This window comes from Stegodyphus dumicola, chromosome X2 (assembly GCF_044657685.1).
Source record: "Stegodyphus dumicola isolate Sdum_Otavi_A_Nest chromosome X2, ASM4465768v1".
In the NCBI taxonomy this organism is placed as follows: Eukaryota; Metazoa; Arthropoda; class Arachnida; order Araneae; family Eresidae; genus Stegodyphus; species Stegodyphus dumicola.
In genome coordinates, this window is record NC_140781.1 from 44810177 (window position 1) to 44822424 (window position 12248).

Genomic DNA, 12248 nt, shown 5'->3' on the forward strand with positions numbered 1-12248 from the left:
TAATAAACATGTTTTCTCACCCTGTTCGTGTCCTCCTTTTCTTACGTTTTGTGTTGTCACCACAGCACTAGAAAAGCGTTTCCGACCATACGTTGCTGCATGATTTTCCATCGTCTAGGTGTACTCTATCTCTCCTGAAAGTTTTAACCGCTGTGCTGAAACACTCAATATATACCAATCTATGGCATAGGACTCCAACTAAAGAACACTTTAAATATAAATTATGTTAAAACGAGCAGGGCAGCCTAATTATATGGATGGCTAAATGGTTTTCTCCCATACAAAGCGTCAACACTATATTCACCAAAACGACATTCGCGAAATTTTCGTTTGTAGAAGTACTCTAATTTCAGTAAATGAAAAATTTCTTTAGAAACAAACAAATTTAAAAAAAAACTGAAAGTTTACTGATTTTATATTACGCCCAAAGAGGCGTTTTTTTAACGTTCTGTGTGTTAACCTTTATTTATTAAATATCATGTTCTTTACACTTAAACCACAGAATTCTGTTCAATAACAGCAATATCACAAAATATTTAACAGAGCATATCTTTAGAATTTACGATACACAGTCTCGGGTACTGGAGATAAAAATGTTTCTTTTTTTCGTACAGTGTTGCCATTGCTCGCTTTGAAATCGTTGATTTTGTTAATTAAAAACTTATAAATGCTTTACAAAATATGAAACGGATAATAAAACAAATTACAAATTGGACTTCTAGATGCCCATATTCGGGTGGAAACGTACATTATTCAGAATTTGATGGCTCTAGGTACCGTTGCTTTATCACAATGCGAGAAACATACATACATTTATACAGATTCTTCATTATTTAATTTCTTTAAATATAATACAGGGCTCTAATATTTGGTGGCAACAATTTAAAAAGTGATTATAGTGAATCAACGCAAAATGTCAAAACGAAATTAATAGCCCTTCTGGGCAAATTGCGCCCTTTGGGCTAAAAATCAGTTTAACAAAAATAATGGATAGTCGCTTTGTGCTTTGCCAAACGTGTTTATTACCAATCTAGCTTTAAAAATGCTAAAGCCAAAATATTTAAATTTTTCATTGATCGAAAAACTTTAAAATGTAAATTTAAATATTATGTTACAAGAACATGATGTTAGCATATGTTACTTGGGCTACTAAATTTAAATTTTCTAAAAATAAGAGACATGAAACTGTAAATGGAAATCTTTGATCTATCTAAACTAGTGTGGTTTATACGGGAAGACTGTTATCAGTTAAGCCCATGTTTCATATTCAGTAATTACTTAGATAATACTAGCTACTAGAAACCGTTCAGACAGAGGCGTGGCCTGAATTTTCATATAGGACATGCTGCTCAATAGCAAATTTAAAAAAAAAAAAAAAAAAAAAAAATTAAATGTAAGTTAGAATTACATGTATTCGAAAGTTCCTTGTAATATTTGCGTATTAATATATATTTAAATATTTCACAGCCTGTAAAATAAATAATGAAATACATCCAATAAAAATTAAGAATTCATCAGATTTAAGGTCTGAAATGGTGATATGGCTCTGCTTGACTGATACATATCGCATAATAATTTATTTCCAAGTATAATCAGTAAATAAATTGCGTCAATCAATTATTAATGCCTCTTAGCAGAAGCATTCAATTCAAATAATTCGTAAGACTAGTGCTAGATATATTCAGTAAAATTTCTTATAAATTGAAACGTATAATGTAGTCAAATTAATTATAATCGTTAAAATCATTAATTACTTTTCATAACCTACCTCTGTGTATATGGAGGGGGATAACTGTTGATCTTTAGAGTTTTATATTAATTAACACAGCTGTCTTATTATTTAGCCTTAATTATCGTTTCTACATTCGCCAATTCTGAGATTGCAAATTTATTATTGTATTTAAATGCAGTGTTCTTCAGTTTGAGAGGAAGCCTTTATCGGCTATCGTTCTCTGTTTACTCCGTTGTAGCTCCTTGTTATTGAATAGCTTCGCTAGCCAGAGTTGTGTCGTGAAGTAACTGAGATTTGAGCTAAATCTTGCTTAGGCGTGTATTTACTTTATATTTAATACTCTAAGTTTGATGGCAACCCTTTTAGCGGCTTTTATGTTATTGCCGTGAGGCCATATAACCGTGAGGCGGACAAGCAAATAAAAAGGTTTATTTTAAACCTTCGTTTTAGCTTATGCTTTCTGTTCGTTAGAAGTAAGACTGTATTTATGATGTTAGAAATTGGCAGTTAAAATAGTGTAGAAACGTATAAATCTGCAAGCAACTTTCTATAGATATATTAAAAACCCAAATTTTCTCGAATCCCAAGCCAGAAAGATCCTCAAATCCTTTGAATCTCGAATCTCTCAAATCCTTCATGTATAAGAAGAAGAAAAAAAGAGAATAATAATTTACTTTAATATTAAGTTTTTAAATTATAAAAAAATTGTTTTGTATGTTTAATAAAAAACAAATTTAAGAATTAAGTTTTTGAAAATACGCCTGTATTTGTTAAGAAGACGTAAATGAAACTTAGTAAATGAAATATATATTTAAATGACTCTTGAGTTTCCTTCTCCCAACGTAATTTGCCAAAAACATTTGAGCCCAAATTTTTCGTATTTTTCCAAAATTGTTACAAATGAAAGCAAGGAGAAATGGGAAAATGATTATTTCAGGAGTTATCACACATTAATATTTGTCGCAAAAAGTCGAAATTTAATATTTAATACTAAAATATTTAACGCAAAAGGTTTAAAATAGAAGATCTTTAATATTTACATTCATATACATTTGTGGTTCAGTTGAAATTTAATCAAACAAGAATCAAGATTTCAAAGAATCGCATCAAATTTAAGGGGAACGTAATTCCTCCTATCAAATTCGCATCTTAAATCAAATCAAGAAGAGAGGGAAGGGTAGTCTGCGAAGAGCGAAAAAGGGCACGTCACATTTTCGCTGGACGCTAGCGCCATCTATTTATAATAAAAATAATTTCTACCTAGCTGAACTATGTGAAGAGTTCACATCAATCTAACAGTTATTAAATTTATATCGAATACTAAACCATTAACATCAACAAATGATTTCATCGAAGTAAAAACAAATATATGTTCAAATTTTTCAATTAACAATTGCAACAATCAAAGAATAGTTCAACATATTATTACAAAATAAACAATAAGTAAATTCAAGTAAATAAAAAATGTACTCAAAATTATAACCATCAGTTGACCATATCAGCCATATTTATCAATTAATATCAATTGTATTTTCCAACACAATTCGGAAAATCTAAGCTATTCTCAATCACATGAAATAGAAATAGTAAATATAAACAATTGCATAAAACAAACGTCTTTGGAATCAACTATTACTAATGAATAATAAAAAATAATTTTAAAGTTGCAAAGGATATAATAATCGAGCTGATTTTACATATTGTGATATTTTATGAAATTACAGTTATACTAAACAATAATACATCAATAACTAATTAATTATAAATAAAATTGCCTGAATTAAATGATTTACGTAACAAAAGAATGCGACATTTTTTATTATTCCTTAGTGACTTCTAATGAGTATAAAACTTGAATGGGTTTTCTATACAACGCTTTGGACGTTTTGATAATATATGCAAATATATATCTTTCTCTTCCAGGTAACAGTTCTTTAATGATTTCTAAATCCCACAGAAATTTGGATTTTTATGACGCTTCAATCAGTACAACTTCTTCAATCTTTAAATCTTTGGAAACTCTAGAAGTCTTGAAATGATGGACGGTCTTTAGATCCAGCAAAAAGAACTGTGCTTTCCACTTCTTCCAAAGTCGTTTAAGTAGTTCAACCTGGTACATTTGAATAATGTTAGTGGTTCGGATTCAATTTACGTCATTGTTTACAAACGTCAAAGGTCTCATATTGAAAACCATTTCTATTTCTGCAAAATTGTTTTTAGTTCTTCAAATATGAGGAGCGCTCCTCCAAGTATTTTCCTCAGCGGAACTTTTATAGATTGAACGAGACACTCATAGAAACTTCCTCACCATGGGGCTCGTTCAACCGTGAATTTCCAAGTAATACATTGAGTGGCGATGAAATTTTGAAATTTAGAATTCTTTAAAATTTTCGAAAAATTGTATCGCTCTAAACTGCGTTTCTTAAATGTCTTAGCATTATCCGAATAAATTACAGTCATTTCCTCTTTTGGCAACAAATCTTCTAAAGCCCAATAAAAAAACATTTCGCCGAGAGTGATGTCACCCGCTCTAAGTGAAATGTCCTTGTTACTGCAATGTGAATATCGCGATGTAAGATTCCTCAGTTTCTTTATCACTCTTCATATAAATAGGGCCTGCGAAATAAACTCCGCAGATGTCAAATGGAGGCATAAATTCGATCTTTGGGTAGTGAAGCTGTTACATGCTCAGCGGGTCTTCACAGCGTACCTTTTACATATCAAACATTTTTCAATGATTCTCTTTAAGAGTTGTCGACCTTTAGGAATCCAATATTTGTCCTCCTTTTTAACTAAAGTCATGGTAACGCACCATGAATAACTTTCTCGTGTTCTTGCTTTACTAAAAGTTCTATAAATTTTGAGCTCTTTGGAAGTGGGATAGGATATTTTTTCGCTAAGGGAGAATTCGGATTCCTCGAATCTTCCTTTGACTCTTAAAATTTTTGATGAGTCCAAAAAGGGTGCTAAAGTATAAATACTGGAATCACATTTAATTTCAAGATTACTTGTCAAATTCAATATTTTAGAATCTTAAAATTGTGCTTGTGCATCCCGAACCCAAAATTCTTCTGCCCTTCTAATCTCCTCAGCAATAAGTGCTTTCTTTCGTTTAACAGAATTTCTAGCGTTTAATACAAATCTTTTTTTTTTTTTTTTTTTTTTTTTTTCAATGGCAGATTGTGAACAGTTACAATTTTGTAACAGAGTCCATTAATCTACAATAACAGAATAATAATAAATATTAATCTACAATAACATTAGTTTAATACAAATCTCAGTATGAAAAATTGACTATCAAAAATTTAGTTAAACTGCTAAATCCATTTATGTCCAATAACTTCACTTTAGATTCTAGGAGACAAAGGTTCTACGGTGCATTTACTTCTCATTTTTAAATCTTGGTCATTCAGACAGAATCTGTCAGCTTGAGGCTAATAATATATAATAATATTGTCGTAGCCAAAACTTGGCCTTGCCGCCAAGCTTCATTCCTTTTTAGTTTCTCAGCCGGTGTTCTTCTCGAGATAATGACAACTGGGTTTTCTTTCCCTGAGCAATGAGCCGAGTTAGAAGGTTCGGTAAATTTATGAATCTCTTCAATTTGGTTTCAAAAAAAGGGTTTCATTTTCAATGGGTCATTTTTAATCCAATACTAAATAATTGATGAATCGGTCCAAAAGTAAGATGCTAAATCATATATCAAAGTTTGTATTATTTTATGAGACAATCTCGCTGACAACAACGCTCCCATCAGTTCTAGTCTAGGAAAAGAAGGAACTTTAAATGAAGCAACACTGCTTTTCGAAGTGACGAAACCGAGTGTACCGAGAAAATAGGTCTGCAGTAATTAGAAGATTATTTTTTCCATATCTAGATCGCAAAAGTTGAAAGCTGCGTCATAATTTTCTTCTGTTAATGCTAAATCCGCTATAGTTTTGGCAGCGGGCACTCCAAAGAAATTTAGTAAATAAATTAATTTTTCAACTTTACTCAAATTAGAATTTCTATCAATAAAACTTTCAAGTAGCCCAATGAATTCTAAACACTGCAAAGAATCGTCAAAAAATTTATTTGCCGTTAATTTGGGCAATTTGATCGAATGCATTTCAGTATTTTGAGAAAGAGAATGGCTAGGGCTTAAGATAGTACTGTCTGTAGTCTGAGTCACACAAGAAACACTGTTAACTTGGAAATTTAATTCTTCTGTTTTTTTCATTCAGTTTATATTTGTATTCTTTTAAATTATCTAAGTATTCTTCATTATTAATTACTTCACTTTCAACATCCTTTTCATAAGCTCAACATTTCAGCATCGATCACCTTTATGTTATTAATTTTTTCAGTTTATTGTACAAAAGAATTTTCAAAACTTTCTAATCATTTTTATTGCTATTATCATCAATACTTTTAATTAGCTACTACGTCTTTTTGGGCAGATCTCTTCTTTTTTAACTTATCACTATTCATCTTGAAAAATAAAAACAAAACTTACTTCTTTTTTTCACTTATCCAAAGTAAAGAGGCTCCAAGCAATTTTAATTAATCCAATACGAAGAGACAATAGTACCGGTTCTAAACTCACTCACTAAGTTCCGTTTTTGAAAGTTATTAATAGTTCAAAATATGAATACATTAGATCTAAAATCGAAAATGCTTGGCCTTACCCGCCCGTTGTCTATCATTGTCGCAAAACATCAAAACTTCAAAAGGTTTAAAATAGATAGATATTTATAATCATATACATTTGTGGTTTAGATTAAATTTAATCAAACAGAATCAGGATTTCAAAGAATCGAATCAAGTTTAAGAGGAACTTAATTCTCCAATCAAACTCGCGTCTCAATCAAAAAGAGAAGGGGTTTGAGAGAACTTCAATTTGAGAATGAAATGGAACAATTAAATGTTACCGATCTTCGTTTAATGGAATAACTTTCTTGAACTACTTGAAGTTTTTTTCTTAATTTAAAGTGTACTCTCCTCTACCGTCTGCTAGTTCTTAATAGTTACGATGGAATTTTGTTTCACCAGGATTTGCAGGACGACCTCGTCGAGCTCTACAAATCGTCCAGGAAGAGGCTTGTCTTCTAGGCTGTAGCTTCCAGCTCGGAATTTCTGAAACTACCTTTGACACTAGCTTACGATTATTGTTCGATCCCTATACAGTACATGTATAGCTACAGGTATCTGTAAAAGTATGGGGGACACCAGCGATGTTGCTTGGGCCAACTGGTAATGCCTTCCCATACTAACTCATAAAAGAATTGCAAGTTTTATAAGAATTTGCAAAGAAAGATTGAGAAAATAGCAACTGAAGCTTTCCAAAGTATCTACAGTTTACCTATTATGGTACATCATGGCAATCCCACAGTACTTCACTCAGTATTTATAAAAAATAAAGATTTAGGACAAAGAAAGATTATAATATAGTTTCAATGCAATTTGAAATTCACAAACTAAATTGAACATCTGCTTTAGTGCACGAAAAATAACAGATAAACATAATAAGTAATAGTTAAAGTTAAATATAATAAATACTGGGAACGGAATGTTATAATGAACTGTAATAATAAAATAATTATTTAATTGATGTTGTTTGTTTTCTGGTGATGCTGAGAGTATTTGCTTAGTGTAAAACATGGTTACCCACCAAAGAGGCGTACTTGATGCAAGTAAAACATAAATTTTAATTAATACATTTGACCATTACAAAACTGATTAACAGGTAATGTCAGCCCATGAAATATGAGAAAAAACATAATATGAATAGTAGGTGATAAACTTGGCTGGTATAAACAGCTGAATTATGTCATTAGAGTCTCCTTGGCAGTTTATTTAAGTCGAAAGGTACTTGGCCTTCGTAGTAAATACTTTCCGGAATACTTTGCTAAATTCTTATTCCTATTCTAATCTTCAGAAACTATATTCTATGCCAGATTCCGTGCATCACATCGTTGCACCACGCTGGAGCGAATTACGGCTACTGGCCACGTCGGTAACCAGAACGACACATACACATCGGATAGGCACATGGGGAGGACATACAATATATACATAATTCTTGATTTCTACGGTGGGATTATATTGCTCAATCCTCTTCACTGCGCAATCGCAAGGAGGAATGAAAATTTCCCAATAACTGAACTCAGAAAACCGAATATGCTCATCTGTCACTTTCATTTAACTTTGGAAAAAACAACTTGGCACATTATTAACATAAACAATTAAAACGTATCGTAGACATTTTCTGTATATACCGTATACATTTGCTTCAAGCACAAAATAGACTTAACAGAAATTTACTTCCGCTGCTGACAGGGAAACAAACAATACATAGGTTCTAATTATATACAAATCACACGTTAAATACCATCCTAGAATCTGGGTTAGTTCCTAGTACTCTGTACAAGTATCTGTATGTTTGATAAAATAGACTTTAAAATTCATTGAAACAGCTTTTTCTCTTAAGCTTAGAACTTTTATTTTCAGAAAAAGAAATTACTTTTCCCAGCAAAGTGTGACTGAAGATAATGCAAAACAATTAAGTAGTATTTGCTTCGAATAAAACTTATAAAAAGTTACTGTTAGCTTTTACTAATCATTTAGCATTTTCAGTTTTAAAAAGTGAACCTATGTGAATATCATTTCAGAATACATGTAGTTGTAATAAAAGTAAATGCCATCCGATATGAGACACGAAAGATGTAATGTAATATCTATTCATTTTTCCCTAGAAAAAAAAATGTATCTGCATTCTTTATTTCATCATTAGGGATATCTTTCACAAAGTTATTAATGTGTGGAGTCTGTTTATTTTTCTTATTTGAATATGGCAAAGCTCATGAGGGCTATACTCCTAATTGAAGACATGCGTTCCTGGAGGATTTTCGAAAGGTAACTGACTCAAATTACACAGGTAATAGGCAGAAGTGTACAGAATACCAGAATTTCACCATTGGTGGTGGTCACCAGAATTTCACCATTGTATAGTCCAACAGCATTAATTGTGCAGTTCCGCACCAGTTTTGAGAGATAACATCCCGGAGGACGGTCCGAGGGTCTCCCACCCCTCTTCCTCAAACACCAGCCTTTCGAGATGATTTCGACTTGAATTGTATCTTGAGTGTTACTTTGCCACACAGACAGGGACAGGGAAAAAGTGGACGGAGCACCAGAACTTCGTCAATGACTTTACAGGTGTTGCTCCGCCGCACTACTGTACCCCGCTGGGCTTTTAGTTGGCCCGCATCGGATGCTAGCCTACCAAGACATTTACATAGTAATTTTACATTAATACTAGACTTACGTATTGAATATACAATTACAAAGACACAGTATACAATTATTACAAAGAAATTGACCTATTAACAAAAGTTGGATTATGGCAGATTAATATAACATAATTATTTCGAACATACATACAAACTTTCATTGTACATTATACTTCATACAAACAATATATTTACATTAGTATATCTAGTTACATCGAATTACAATAAACAGCTTTTTAAGGAATTAATTGGGCAAGAATTTTTATTTTTATTTTTATTTTTTTTTATTTTTTATTTATTTTTTTTTTTTTTTTGTGCATCTTATTATACTTAGTTGAATAACTAAGGCGAATTACCTTATTAATACATTTCCTTTCATTTTTTAACTTGTTACACACAACTGCATCAGCACTGAAGTCTTGCATTATTATTTTTGTAAATTAATGTATCATAAACACAGAAAATATACATTAGAAAATCACATAATACTTACATTTACACTAATATATCTAATAGAGTCGTATATTATTTTTTAATTAATGATTTAATTATTACAAGATTTTTCCCCCTCATCTCCTAATACAGTCCAAATTCTTAATGTAATTATTTTGTACAAACTATTCATACCATATTTAGCCTGTTTCAGACATTTGCAATATTTCTGAAATCTTACATTATTTTTGCAAGTTATGGAATAAGAGGTATTTATACAGATGTGATAACATCTTAACATATGTCTTCTCTTTTATATGCGAAAAGTTTCTTCATAATCAAGGAAACCTTTTGTTGTAATTGAGGGATCGTTAGCATGCATTTAACATACTCAGGCGTAATTTGTGACCTTCCTTTGCGGTGTAGTTCTTTTGTGAGCTGGCACTTTAAAATATAGTGCTCTGGGTCTCCCTTTTCCCCACATACGCACTTGTCTGAATCGCTCAAATTTCGTGCAAAGTAGTACGTGGGGAAAGGACCATGTCCAGATAAGAATATGTTGATGAAGAAGTTATAAGAGATTGAATCATATGTGGGTTTCTTGTAGAAGTTAAAAAGCCTTCTACCTACTTCTGCATTTTCCCATTCAGCTTGCCATTTCTTTAATGTAATTTTTTTCGACATATGTTTCGCATATGATTTAAGGAATGGGGCATTGATTGGAGGTAGAGATGGGTCTTGAGTTGCATTCTTAGCAAGCGCATCTGCCCTTTCATTTTGGGCTTGTCCAGCATGCGCTTTTACCCACTTAATTTTTATAGATGTTCTGTTGGGCTGTGATATTAAATCGTAGATAGCTTGTACTATTGATGATTTGTTTCTTGCATCATCGACAGCTTTAATTGCCGCTTGGCTATCACTGTATATGGTAACATATGTTAGATGCTTTTGATGAGACCATAGAATAGCGTGTTTTATGGCTGAAAGCTCAGCTTGGAAAACGCTGTTGTTGTTCCTTAGGTGTCCTTTCCATTCTGTTGTTTCTTGTTCCAAGAGGAGTGCAAAGAACTCGCATCCTACTTCTTCGTTTAACTTTGACTTGCCTGTGTACACGACTGGAAATGAAGGTACACTGAGGGTGTCTTCTTTTGTAGATATTCTGAGTTTTGCATGTACTGGAGGGTGTCTTAGGTAAGGATTTCGTGGCTGTTCAAAATCAAGGGGGCACAGGTTTTGATCTTCTACCTCTACATTTTTGAGGTGGAATAACGTGGCTAATTCTGCATCTTCTTTCGCTTTCAGATGGAGGGGTGGGATTCCTGTTAATACATAGAGAGCTGCCGTTGAGGTAGTTCTGTATGCTTTTGCTATTTGTAAGAGGAAGGGGCGTTTGGATCGAAGCTAAGAGTCTTTTCTTTTTCACTGTCATAGGGTGAGCCCATGCTGATGCCCTGTACAGGATTATTTTTTCGATCACGGTATTATAAAGAATGTTTTGCATTCTCGACTTGAGGCCCCACGTTGTGCCTTGCATCCTTGCGAGGGCTGTAGAAATAGTTCGGGTCTTCTTCCGAATTTCTATGAGGTGTGGGATCCAAGAAAACTTTTGGTCAATTTTCAATACAAGAAATTTGATTTCTTTTGAGATCTTGATTCTTCTATTATTGATTTTAATGCAAGGTAGTCTTTGTAGCGATTTGCCCGGTTTTGGAAAATAAAATAATATGTGATTTGGGCTCTGAAATTATTAGTTTTTGATTGACGCAGAGGGAATGGAATATGGAGAGGGTCTCGTTATCAGGTTCAATGTTCCGTCTTACTTTCTTTGGGAACATGCAGGGACCTGACTCGGAACAGGGAGCTTACTAAAGCTATGTTCAATAACTGTGGGAAGTAGACAAGATACACAAGAAGGGTATACAAAACCCTTTATTTTTCACTCTTTACAATAATTTCCGTACTTCGGAATACAGAGACCAACTACTTGTGGTCTGAACGTAAGAATATAAAACTATAACTAAACTCTAACTTAAATTTGGAATAATAAGCGTGGAAGATTGGCCTTACATTAACAGGAAGCCGGATGTAGTACAGAGAACTGTTAACACTACAATACGTGTAAAATTATCACGAGGATTAAACCTCTGGCCTGGAAAGCAAACAGCAACCGAGTAAAACTTCTGAGGCAAGCGGCCTGCTTCGACTAACTCCTTCCTCTCTCTCGCTTGGCAAAAAGCCACAACTTAAGTACTTGGCGTTCGCCAGACAAATTTTGCATAAATAAGTTAACGCTCTTAATTCTGGCCGGAAGTAGAAAATAAGAAGTGATAGTAAAGATTTAAAATAAAATAAACGTTAGTAAAACTTAAGATCCTTACATACTTCCCGCCAGAGTTAATTAGTTTGAAACTGAGGTCTAAAACGACCTTGTTGAAAACTTTTAGCTCTAGAATCTAACGCGAGACCAATCTTTTACAAACATTTCTTACTAGAAACTAGAAATTAAAAAAAAAAAAATTTGTTTTTACAATAGCAGCTCCACGGACACCCAATTTTTTCATCTGTACTGCATCTAAACAGGAGCTTTTATTCAAATCTGGTTCCTTCCAGAGATCTGGAAGGAAAACTGGTTTAATGAAATGTTACACAATGAAATGGCAAGTAACATGCATATTTATATTTCTCTTAACATTCTTATTTCATTCATGACTATTTTAATTATCTCTCCCCATGCTCTCTGACATGTGTTGTAAAAGAACACCAAACACGAATGTGTTTATGTATACGTGTTCAACACTGCCTCCTACAATCAA